Genomic DNA, 12,635 nt, shown 5'->3' on the forward strand with positions numbered 1-12,635 from the left:
CGTTATTTTTGGACACCACCTTATTTAAACATTTTGAGCCCAGTTCCATATGTGAAGTCTACTTAAAACATGTATCCTCCCCTCCCGAAGCATGGCACTTTGAGACCAAAATCTAATTAATTCAGTAAATTAAGCTTTTTAAGAAACATGTACAGTTCTGCTTTTGCCCCCACTGTAATGATTTCTGATGCTTGCCATAATCTAGATTGGTTCTTCTGCAAGGCCACCATTAATCCCAGAGCAGAGGAATATTTTGTGCCTGCCTTGTCGGTGGTTTTGGATATTCAGAACCATTAGCAGAAGGAGGGAAAGGGAAGAAGGTATTTTTTCCAGGGAAGCAGTTTGAGCTTTGTTCCATATCCCCAAATTAGAAACCAGTTTAAAAGTCCTGGTAACCTTGCAACTATCAATTCCCTACAAACACTTTGCCATGTTAACAAAAGCAGGTGCCTCCCTCCGTTCAGCTGTGAAGGTTCATCTGAGTTAACCTGCTCTGCATGGAGAAGGGAAGGGTTGTCACCAAGCAGCGTGGCTGAGTTGATTTAGCAAGCTGGATCACCCTGCATTAGTATCATGGGAAATATGGCTCTTTTTACCTTGAGGAAACGGAATGGAAAAAAAAGAAATTCTGATTTATTATGTTGTGGGTTTTTTTTTTTTTTTTATAGTCTTATGTTTTTGTTTCTGTCTTGGTTCAGTTTTTAGGTATATTTGAAATCTGTAATAAACTTGCTGAGATTAACAAGAGTGGCCCCTAATACACATCAGATTTATTTTTTTTGCACAAGGAAAAAAAATAGATTTCTCTTTCCAATTTGAGGTGAGTCTGCTAAGACAACTCTGTTTGACAGGCTATTATTCTCAGTGTTTTCTCTGATTAATCTTGCAGTGATGAATTTAAATTTCAAACTCAGTTCCGGAATCAAATCACAAAAAAAAGTATTTAGCAATATGCTACTGTCATTACCAGTATGTCACTAGTCGTCATGTCCACTATTTTCAGAAAGCAAACAAGCAACACAAATTAGAAACTACCTTGAATTTCCAGAGGTGGGCCGCCTTTCTGTGAAGGTGGGATTTTGTGAGTACTCTAGAGGCCACAGTCCCTTCACATAATGCTCAATGCTTTGAGTAATAACTGTTTATACTGTTTCCCAGTCTAGACTGGATTTAACTTCATCCTCAAGGATCTTTCAGTTTATGTGAATTGGGTTACTTACTAATGAATTTAATTTAAATGCCTTGCAAGTGAAATCATGCTGCAGCAGGGCTGGCTCGCCCTCCTTCCCCAATGGTACCAACTGATTGATACAAGATTACTCTTTGTGTTACCTGTCTTTAATAGAGCTTGCTAAGATTCTATATAAATCCTTTCCTTTCAGTGGGCTGTAAGCTATTTTCTGTGATTGCCTCTATTTTTTACTTTCAGAGAAATAGGTGTTTAAATTTGTATATAGCTGCTACAATATTCTTTTGCTGTGTTCTAGCTTTCCCTGTGTTTCGCACTGCACAGTGGATCCTGCTTCTGTGCACTTGCGAAGAATAGTTCCTACATCCAGATGATCTTTTGTCCAGTATGCTGTTGTCTGCTTACCCAGTACTTACTCTTTATCCCCTCGGATATCCTGTTTTGTTTTTATAGTTGGTTCACATATGTCTGTAGACATACAGATGCTTGCTATATGAAAGGGTATTTCTGAAGTGTGGAAAGTTGTGCAACTTTTATGTGATATCAATCTGTAAGTTAAGTCTTTCTTCTTTGAAACATCCAGAAAGTTGGCTTGTGTCAGGTTTTTCCCTATTTCTGATGTAATAAAGGCCTGAAGACCGAACAGGAAAATGATCAGGAAATAAAAATTTTTCAATTGAGAGAGAGAAAAGCCATTTCAGGTGGAGTTTAGCGTTATAGGTGGATATCTCTCTGTGCAGGTCTTGGATACTTTGATTGTTCCCTGTTGAGGCTTCCTGTAAAATGCCCTCGGTGATTCCCCCTTCATCCAAGCGTGCTTCCAGTGCTGTGCCACTGCGTGCTCCCAGAGTGGAGCATTGGAGCAGTCTTGGTGTGTTATTTTGTCACTAGGAACCCTATTGCTACCAGTTGTTTGCAGGTAATGACAGTTTTTAATGCTGTCTTGTGTGCGGTACAGATTCCCACCCCCCACCCCCCATATGTATTTGTTTCTCTTGAATTTTTTGAGTTGGCATTTGTCTCAGTTTAGCTTCTCTGTTAAAACTAAAAAGCAGATGTTATTGTAGAAGTGCTGAATTGTTTTACAAAAATGCCATACATCGCTGTGGAACTGTGATTAAAAGAAATAACTTTGATTTTCTCTGTTTATGTTCCAAGCACGGCGGTGGTAGAATCACCGCTAGTTTTGTGTATGCCTATTAACCAAATGAAAGGAAGGATTCAATGGAGTGATTAGTTTTCAATTTAGGCTTTTAAAACTATTGTCTGATGCTTTTTGCAGCCTAGTTACTGAAGGGAATATCCAGGGTTTAGTTATTTTTAATTCTATTTCAATTGGGACGCTTTTTCCAGATACTGAATCCAGATAAAAGCAGGCTACTCGAGGATAATTTAGACTAAAAGATACTGTGTCCTTAGAAGGCTTTTGTAATTCACAAAACACAATATCTAATGACTAAATTTATTGTTAGAGCTCAAATAGCACCAAAATCTCAGAAAGTGGTATAAACAGTGCAATCCTAAGAGGATTTAAAAGGAAAACATGAGTGCAGAAGTCCACATGAGGAGCAGAAGCAATTCAAAGCTCACACAGAAAACATTGTTAATAGCTGTAGCACAAACCCAGGGTAATGGATGGGTAAAAAAATAGCATAAACAATGGCATTTCTGGAAGAAAATGATTAAATGTTTTTGCAAATAACTTTCAGACAAATCCTTCCTTTGAACTGATTATGTTTGGAGATGGGTAAAGAAATAACATTAGCGTACATCTGTGCTATGTGTTTATAACCAGATTTGTCACTGTGCGGAGCCACGGTTGTTTTTATCTGTGGTTTCGTCTTTGTACCACACGTTTATTACTTGGTTGATAACAGCATCCCAGTCTGTGTTAGTGGCATGGATTGGTATTTTCTTTTTTGGTAGCTGGTTTGGCATGTTAGTTTTGGCCCTGGAGATGGGAACTGCCTGTCTTGTGCAACCTGTTTGCCTGGACCTTTCTGCCACCTCTGTGTGCATGCAGGTCTCAAAAGTTTATAGCTTCAGGCAGGCAGTGCTGCCACTCCGTGCACTGCAGCGGGATGATCTTTCCAAGGAGATGATGTTGGGCATTGTACCGAGTGTTTGCTTCTGGTGTAACAGGGGGGCACGGGCAATCAGGTGTATCATTCTTCTGCAGAAAAGCCCAGCGTGGGGAAAGCTGATGAGTGCTGGCTGGGAGCAGGTCGGTACACCCATAGCAGTATCTTACTTCTTTTTAAGTCGAGGGCAGCAGTATTCAGACAATGTTGAGAGCATTAGTCATCAGTCATCAGTAAACCCCCAGCCCCTCCAAGATGAAGGAACCAAACTCACAAGCTACTGTGTGTTCCCCCGGTGTGCTTTATCAACTTCAAGGGCATCTGGTGGGTTATTTTTAAGTGTCACGTAGGTGTAGCTCTTACTACACCTGGGCAGCTGTTTAAATCACCGTAGCAGGTCAGTATATAAAGGCAAGAGATAGTCTAAAATCAATAAATTATAGCTGTCATCTGCATTGTTTCAAGGTACATGCCAAAATGACAAAATCCAATAGGATAAATTTGGAAAGAAAAAAGCTGCCGATGAGGCATTTGTACTCAGTACTTGATTCTGAAGAAGGACATCACAGAGTTTTCTAAATGTTTACGTGTCATTTCAAGCGCCCTTATTTAAAACTGGAGCCTACAACCAATTAACATGAGTGAGGAATGAAGCAGAGTCAGTGAACCCTTTCTTTTCTCATTCTCTGCTCTCTTGAGTCTTTGCTTCCAGCTTCTTTCCGTGTCACTGCCCTGTTTAGATATAAAGCGAAGGACAAGAAGCCTCTTCCACGGATCAGACGGAAAGGTTTCCCTCTCTGGCTTTGACGAGAAGTACTGCACTCAGAAGATTGCACAAGGGCAGAGAGGTGTTGGAAGAAGACAGTTTGGGCAGTGTGTACTAAAGAAAGCCTTTTTTCATTGAAGAAAATGGTTTATGTTTGTGTAATCATCCTTTTATTTATGTTTGCCGTGTTCCTTCCCAAATGAAATAAACCAAGCGTCACACTCGGAACGGGACAGCATAGTCCTCTGCGTTTCTCTGTATGCAGTTTTTATAATGATTTAGACTATTCTCAGAGGACTGTTGGTTGGTGGTTTGTTCTGTTTTTAAGGAAAACTCTTGTTATTAGCAAGTAATTTTTTCTTTGTTTTAATGGGATCGGCTGAGCAAGTTGATAAAGCTTTCTGTTCTTTGTTGGTCTGCAGCTCTGGCTGTGGAAAAAAAGAAACTTTCTGAGTAACTCTGCATAAGAAACCGTGCCACTCAAGGAGTGGAGTTTTCCTCAGCCTATTTAAATAATTTCTACAGCACCAGTACAACTAAGTAAGGAAACAGGAGTATGTTTGCAAATTCTTTCAGTTCCCAGCATTCCTCCTGCATTGTTCAGCATCCACTGCTGCGTCTCTCACTTGCACTGTGAAGGTTACATTTCTGCCCACCTTGGTGGTGCAGTGGGGTCCTAAGAATAAAACAAGCTTGACTGCTGTAACACTTTTTTTTTTTTTTCTCCTGTGTCCAAAAATGGCTTTATAATAAACCATTAACTACTGGTTGAGCTTGAAAATTGCATATGAGAACTTTGTGTTGATCATGAGCCTTGAAAACCCTAGTTACTGTTTACTCATAGTAAAAGTTTTTTAACACAGTTTACAGATGCTTTGTAAATAGTTTAATCTAAAAATAGTCTGATAATACTTTATTAGTCACCCATGTCCATCTGTCACCCTTTCTGCTCTTTGAGTGGGCGATTAGATTATTTCCTAAAGAAAAGTAGTCTGGCAAGTATTTGTATGGAGAGCAACCACTCAGAAATATTAGTGTGAATACAAGTTGTCATAATAAAAATGGATGTTACAGTGGATAGAGTTAAGACCTATTTGGACAACAAAATGTGTTTGCTTGTACTTAACTGTTTTGTTGTTACATGTGTAAAATTATTATTGATATGTAAAGAAAATTACTAAAATGTAGAAGAAGAGCATGGATTTTTTTGGATTACGTTTTTGTGCAGTTTTTGATGGGAAAGATTTCTCTTTCATATTGCACTAGGAAGATTTCTATTATGTATATGTTGTCAAATGTCGCCAGCAGCTAGTATGAGCTGTTTTTTTTTTTTTTAAATTACTGAGGTCACTGCAGGAGTTGGTAACTCACTGGGTGCATAGGCACACCTGTGTACGTAAATGGAGTTATTTACTGCAATATGTGTTAGGAGAAGAGATTTCTCATTTTGTTGTTTGTTTTTTTAACTGCTTCACAGTGGATGTAACCATTTTGGAAGTCAAACTACTGGAATGCTGATTTTTGCTTGGGCTTTTCCAGAATGTTTAGAAGTTGGTAGCTGAGGTTTATTTCCAGAAGAAATTTGGCATAGGCAGAAGATACTATAAGCTGCCTACTTTGCCTAGTTAACTTCCTGAAGTTTTTTCTGGAGAGCTAATGCAAAATCCAGACATCAGGAATTTTTATACATGCATTGTTTTGTTTGTGCGTACTCCTGCTGAATGGGCGCAACTGTCTAGAGGTCTGATGGTGCTAAGTATTCATTCAACAGGCTTATTTGTTCAAAGGTCTGTGTTTCAGGCTCCCCGTAGGAACAGTTTGTGTGATGTGGGTAGGGCAGGATATATGCAAAACCTCACGTCTGTGTGCTCTTCTGTGCCTGATCGCTGCTGCTCTGGGCTGTATACAAATTCAGTGGTAATCACTTGGCTCCTTGAACAGAGTAGGCTGCAAGAGCTGTGAAGGCCCATACTTGATAATGTTTTATTGTGTTAACACCACCATTTTCAAAATACTAAATATTAATGTTTCCTATTTTGTCTCATTTCCTTGTCAGCATCACCCTTCAGTGGCAAGAGGCATCTGAAAGGAAAACTTCTGCATATCAATGCACTGCCAATGGTAAGTACCTTTTTAACTGACTAAAGGTTGTGTAGTTCCTTCCTGCCGATATACTGTAAGCCAGCTTACGTTGCAAATAGCGTTTTTAGAATAACTACTTTTTATTACATAAGTGGATTGTTTCAATTTTTTAAGAAACGTCTAGACCATTATTCTGTTTGACAAAAATATTACAATTGTACCTGGATTTTGTCTGATGAAAAGTAGGGCAGCATGTTAATTTTGAATCGAAAAGTGTGACTTGACAATAACATAGCTCATCCTGTTGTAAACTGGTTTTGCTTCCTCTTTTGGCCACAAGCCTGTCTGGGGCAAGCTGTAGCCCAGCTGAGTGCTCTGTTGCCCCCATTTGGATGTTCTTCGCTGTGTGCTTCAATACTAACAGCTTCTTCTATTAAAAAAAAAATAATAAAAATCTGTGCAGTATCAGGTATGTTTTGATTCAGCACATTTGACAGCATAATAATACTGACGTTAAAATCTGAGCTCCTATAGAAAGGGGCTTGCTTGATGCAGTCTTATCGTCCCATCTCTGGAATATTACTCAACGATACAGCCTGTTGGAAGTTTGTATTTGCCAACTGTATTTATGGCTTACTTATGCTTCCTGATAGTTACGCAGATGGAAAGCAGAGGTGAGGTCTGAAGATAAGGATTGGAACTTAGTGCTTCAGATTTGATCAAATAATGTTCTTTTTCAGCAGTCTTGGTATCTTGTGTTGTCACAGTTGAGATGTACAAGGATGGTGACTGCAGAATTTGCCTTAAGAAATAAATGCATAAAGTGCTAGCCTGAGTTACATATTTCAAGCATCTCTAGATCACTGAGAAGTTAAAGGGATAGTCTTTCTAACCACTAGCTTTGAAAACTCAGTTTGGGATCTGAGAGCAGAGCTGGGCTCCTTTGGTTTGTGTGGCCATCTAAGATCTAAAGAACATGTAAATAAATTGTAGCCTCACTTTATACCTTTGCAACTCCACTGTCTTTGCCCTGTGAGCAAAATGACACTCCAGGAAAGTTTGCTTGGATGTAACTGCTTTACATTGAAATGTCGTATGTAATTCTGTTGACTTTCAAAGACATTGTGGAGTGAAATGTAATGCAGCATATATTTGGCACTAAGTAAAGCAAATATAACTCTGAAATCAGAAGAACTGCACCAAGCATGTATGTGATTGAATAGCCTGTTGTTTAGACTCAGAGTTGATATGTGTAAAGTTTGTATTGATTAAGGATGAATTTCAGCTGGTAGGAAGGGATTTGTTGAGTGAGAAGGCATCATTTTTACGTGGTAGCTTAGCCTGGTATTGTAACTTTCCAAAACTAAAACTAGCAGTGCTCTCAGCCTTTTCTATTGTTGGTAAATTTTCATTGTTGTTGTTGACCTTTTTTCAACAAAAAGCTACTCTGATTTCTTTTTATTTTGTATTAAACATGTTTCTAGTTATGATTTAAAATACAGGTCTGTATTACTGCTTCTCTTAAAAACATGACTCATTCCATATTAACCTAGTCCTTATACTTCATAAAATTTTAAAATACTGAGAGACTGTACTTGAAATGTTACTGCATTTTGTCCTAATTTTCCCCCTACAAATTATATTAGAAATTCAGAATTGCACAGTCTCAGGGGCATGCTAGTTGTTACAGTGATCATAAAACATTCTCAAGTGTTACTTGGAGTGAAGTGAAATACTCCCCACACTTTTCTTTAAGGGCTGCTTTTTGTGCTATAAGTTGTTACATTTTATTATTCTAGAGATTTCTAAACAATTACTCACCTCTTAATTAACTTTGAAACAGTTTGAATGTAGATTGAAGAGACAAGCTAGACACATTCTTCATCCTCCCAAAAGTAATCATAACTTAATCTGGTTTATAGTAAAAAAGACTTTTATAGGTTTTTATTATGTTGTTTTTCTCTCTGATGTGTATGGGCCAGAGGTCGACCTGAGAAAAACAGATTGTGTTCTTCTCCTAAGCAGAACTTGGTTTAACTTGGCTACCTGTGTTCAATACATAACTTTGAATCAGAAAGGAATTTCTGATTCCCTTGAGAAATGATGCTAGCATTTTTGATCAGGTTTTTAATCATGACTGTCAGTTCCATTTCTTAGCACAGAAAAAAAGAGTAAAACACAGAGTTTACACACCCTCTTTGTTTTTTCTTTGCTTTTCTATTTAAAGGTGATTAAAAGATGCCTTTTTTTTTTTGTGTCATATATGGTATGTTAAGTGATAACTACGTAGGTAAAATATCAGTTACTCCTTAAAAACGTTGTAATTGTTGGCAGGTTTGTTTTTTTTTTTTTAATAAAACATTTGTATTGTGATACAGCCTGCTAAGAGAGAGTATGGCTGTGTTCAGTTGGTGAAAGTTCTCATTCTTCCAGTCAACTGTAATGTTCCTCAGAGTCTCAAAGGAAAGATACAAGGGCTTAGCAAAAAAGGCCTGTTTAAGTGAAGGAAAATTCATGTGTAATGCTAATTTTCTAGGCTTTCGAAGGCTCATTTAGAGGCTGATAACTGGGTACTTAATCCAAAGTCACAAGGATTAATGAATGTGTTGGAAATAAAAATCGAAAGTCTTGGACCTCTGGCCTAAGTAAAAGATCACGTCAGGGTTTCCACAATTTGCTTTAGCAAATTAATTTTCTTGTTATGTGGTGGGATAGGTAGCTTACCTGAGAGAGATTTTCCATCGTACCTTGCAAGGCTTCTCTTGTAAGTTTTAGAAGGAAAGCAGTTTGCCTTTCTGTCTTCTACAGGTCATTGAAGCAGGCCTGCCTTTTTGTGTGTCTGTATATGTAGAAATATGTGTGGCAATACATGAGTGTGCTGGTGTGTGCGTATCGCTATATGCACATATATATCTATATCTACATGTATAAAAAGGAGTGTGCAAAAAGCAGGAACTTACAGAAAGCTGGGAAGTGCCACTTTGACTCCCATATCGACAGCTTGCTGTGATGGATCTGACAGGAACCAAAAAGGGCTGTGCAAGAATCAAGCAAGAATAGCAGTGTGGTGGCCTTCTGAGAGGCGTCCTGAAAAACACAATGTCCACGTTCTCGGCTCCATCTTTTACTGCGTGGTTAGTTTGACAGAGTTCAACACACTGATCAGTTAAAAAGATCTCTTGCAGAAGAGAACAGAGGATGTTATCATTCATTACAAGCTAACACAAGGCAAGTCTGAGGATAGGCGGTGAGCACAAAGTTAGTCTATAGGAAAACGGGGCTGTCGACAGCTAAGTCATGTCCTCATAGTCCCGAAGGGAATACAAAGTTGGCGTGTCCATTCTTTTCAATGTCCTTTTCAAAGTCCATTCTTTTCAGTGCTGTCTACTTTTAGGTGAATATTTTGTTTTGAAGGTGTAACACACCTGTTATGTTATGTAAAAGAGACTTTTACATGTAAGGAGGACAACTCTGCAGGGACCAAGTCTCTTAGGCCAGGAAACTTGATGGCTGCAATGCTCAATGTGATTATCTGCCCAGTGGATTTAGCCCAGAAATGGCAGGAGTCGCTGAAGGAGCTGGGGACATAAGTCACTCCAAAGAAAAAAGCATTCAGTGAAGAGATTGGAAGGTGTCTGTAAAAACTTCCCCAAGACTGCAGCAAGATTTTTCCTTCAAACCCCTTTGTGGTGCCTTCCATAGTGTTGTCCTGTGACCTTACCACTCCTTAGAAGACAGCTGAAGAAATAAATGGATGTAACGATTAGCCTGTGGTTCCAAAATGGCTAAACCCATCTAAGTGCTGATCTATCTGCCTGGTTAATCTTCTGCCAGTCCAGTATGTTAAAATGGTTTCATGCAGTGGAAGGCAAGCAGGGGCGAGGGCAGGAGCCTGCATCTGGAACTGGAGGAGTCAGGTTTGGCATGGAAGCTCTGCCTCTGCTGGTGCCTGCCAAGGGCAGCAGGAGGTCCATGCCGCTAGCTCCAGGATTTGGCCTGGAATTACGAAATTGACTTTGTTTCAACAGGAGCTGAATGTCCTCTCAGAACTAAAAGTATATAGGAAAGAGTATCTGCGGGTGGGCAGACCTTTGGAAGGACAGTAAAGCTGAAGGTTGGTTTTCGTTGTGCTGAGAACAGGGACGTTGCTTTCAAGAGTTTATGAAACTTGACAGTAGTTAAGATGTTGGCCATGTGAGACATGAATAATTGCTTCCATGTAAATAATCCTGTAAGACTGGGGCCCTTATTCTTCAAATACGTAAGCATGTGTGTACATGTAACTTCAAGCGTAGGAATAGTTCTGTTGAGATATAAATAAGGAGTACCTGCATGCATAAAGCTAACCAGGCTTGAAAGTACTTTCAGTGGTGGGGCTTGAAAGTGCTCATGAAATTTATTGTTGAGGCTATGGGTTATACAGTTTATGGAGTATAGCTTTAAGAGGGGGGACCTCCCCAATTTCTAGCAGTTTCTGAAATAGTCTATTCTCAGTTACAACTTGAAATTTTGGACTGTTCTGCTCCTTCCTGAAATCAGTGGGTGCTCTTATCATTGAAGGAAGGTGAAGTGCAAAGTATTTTGCCTGATAATTGGTTACAACTGAACAATTATATTTCAGAGTGTTCATACATAAGCTCTATTTATTGGATCAGCATGAATTAGCTGACCTAGTGTTGAAGAGGAAGTGCTAATAATGTGATATAGAAGAAAAATTATGTGGTGTGGTAGGGTGCATACTGTGATAAGCGTGAAAAAATGTATGTACTACTGCATTCTGATCCATTTTTTGGAGGGTTTTTAAATTTTCTGTTCCTTTACATAAAGAAACACAGTAGTAAGATCCCTTTCTGATAAGGACCCCTTGCCTCCTTTTTCTACCATTATTTAAAGTTCACTGCTGAATGAATCAACTGAAAGGGAAACTACTGTTCTTAAAATTTTTAAGAAGTGGTGGCATTATTTTGAAGCAGCATTTGTCAGAGGACTTTCACTGCTGATCTCTAAGCATTTTACAGTTCAGAAATGAGCTTTGACTAAGAATTCTCGGCAGAATCATAAATAAGTAATTAATCTAAGCAGCCGGGATATTTAGCCCCTGGCAGGTGCCCAGTGCAGTGCAATCACAAGAACAAAGGGAACTGGGCAAACATCTCAAACTAGGGTGACGTCCTCTAGAACAGGATGAGGGCCATTGCTGTTCCTTGCCTATTTCCATTCCTAGGTTTTTAAATCTTAAATGTACCTGAAAAGAGGCTGTTTCTGCTGCAATAGGTTGTCTTATGTTACGGCTCTTTTACTCTTGTGAGGTTTTTTTCCTTGTTGTCTTCCTCCTCCTTCACCTCCCCTGCCTTGGTTTTTTTCTCTCTTTACTGCTTTGTACTGGGTTTCATTCAATAGGTAATAGCAGTAGTGCAGTTAGCATTAGATTATATCTTTCTTGATCAGCATGCCATCTGCTTTAGAGGAGAGGGAGATGTTACATTTCTGCTGTGGGTTCACTGCCTTATGCCCGTGGTGAAGTTACATAAACTGCAGTGATCCTTTCTCTGCTTCATTATACGAATGAATTACAAATACAGTGTTAAATATTCTTGACGTTGACTAAGCTTGTTGCATATTTGAAAAATTAAACTGGATATTAGGCATATGTGAAGTGGGATGTTGTAGAGAAAACCCAAGGACAGGCTCTTTCGCGTCGGAGCACAAGTGTTACCAAGTGGAGAGAAGCAGGGCTTATTTCACAGAAGACCATGTTAATGTGTTACTTGTATCATCAGATCTTGATCCTGGTTTCCTTCTTATCAACAGAAAGTTGGTATTGGTTCATGTCAACAAAAGTAAAAGCTGCCTTTAGTTTCAATGGTGTTGATGTTGGGAAATAATGAATATTGTCATAGAACAACAGCAAGTCTGTAGGCTGGGAGGAATGATATTGAGTATACGACTGACTGACTTGGGAGAAATGGAGACCTGCTGGCCACCAAGGACCAGGGACCCTGCACCTGTGTGGCCGTCAACATGGATGCCATATCTAGAAGCCTGTGCTTACATGCCAAGTCTCTGGTTCACCATATGAATAGAAATAAAGACTGTAGTTACTGCGTTAGTGCGCCTGTATTTGTAAATGAAGGTCGTGTGTGGTGTTCTTACCGTTATTTAATGAACAAATATAAAAAACTGTTGAATATTTTTTTGAATAGACAAGGCATCTGAATCCTCCCGGGGTTGATATTGAGCATATGTATGTAGGATTGACAGCCATGAATTTAATAGTCACACAGATGGGGAGTGCTGATGTCAAATGCGAGCCTAGTTGGAATGCGGGTCCTCATTAATGGTAGTTATGAAATCTCCCCCTTTAATTTCTTTTGGCTGTAGGTGGACCATATTTTATTATGGTCTGCATGCGATTTAAAAATGTTTCATCACGTGTTCAGGTATTTGACAACTGTTTCAAAAAATAAGAAAAACCAAGCAGCATAAATTAAGTTCAAGTCCATCATAACAACATGAA

General features: G+C 39.1%; 1 protein-coding gene across 5 annotated transcripts in view; it reads left to right on the forward strand.

The window, feature by feature from the left end:
- The window catches only part of TBL1XR1 (TBL1X receptor 1), a 117,877-nt gene that overhangs the window by 44,918 nt on the left and 60,324 nt on the right, over positions 1-12,635 (forward strand). For all 5 annotated transcript variants that reach the window (XM_037406833.1, XM_037406828.1, XM_037406829.1 and 2 more), the window contains exon 2: positions 6,093-6,157. The gene's annotated coding sequence lies outside the window, so the exon portion shown is untranslated. The remainder of the gene's footprint in view (positions 1-6,092; positions 6,158-12,635) is intronic.

Source organism: Falco rusticolus, chromosome 13, assembly GCF_015220075.1.
Source record: "Falco rusticolus isolate bFalRus1 chromosome 13, bFalRus1.pri, whole genome shotgun sequence".
NCBI classification, from domain to species: domain Eukaryota; kingdom Metazoa; phylum Chordata; class Aves; order Falconiformes; family Falconidae; genus Falco; species Falco rusticolus.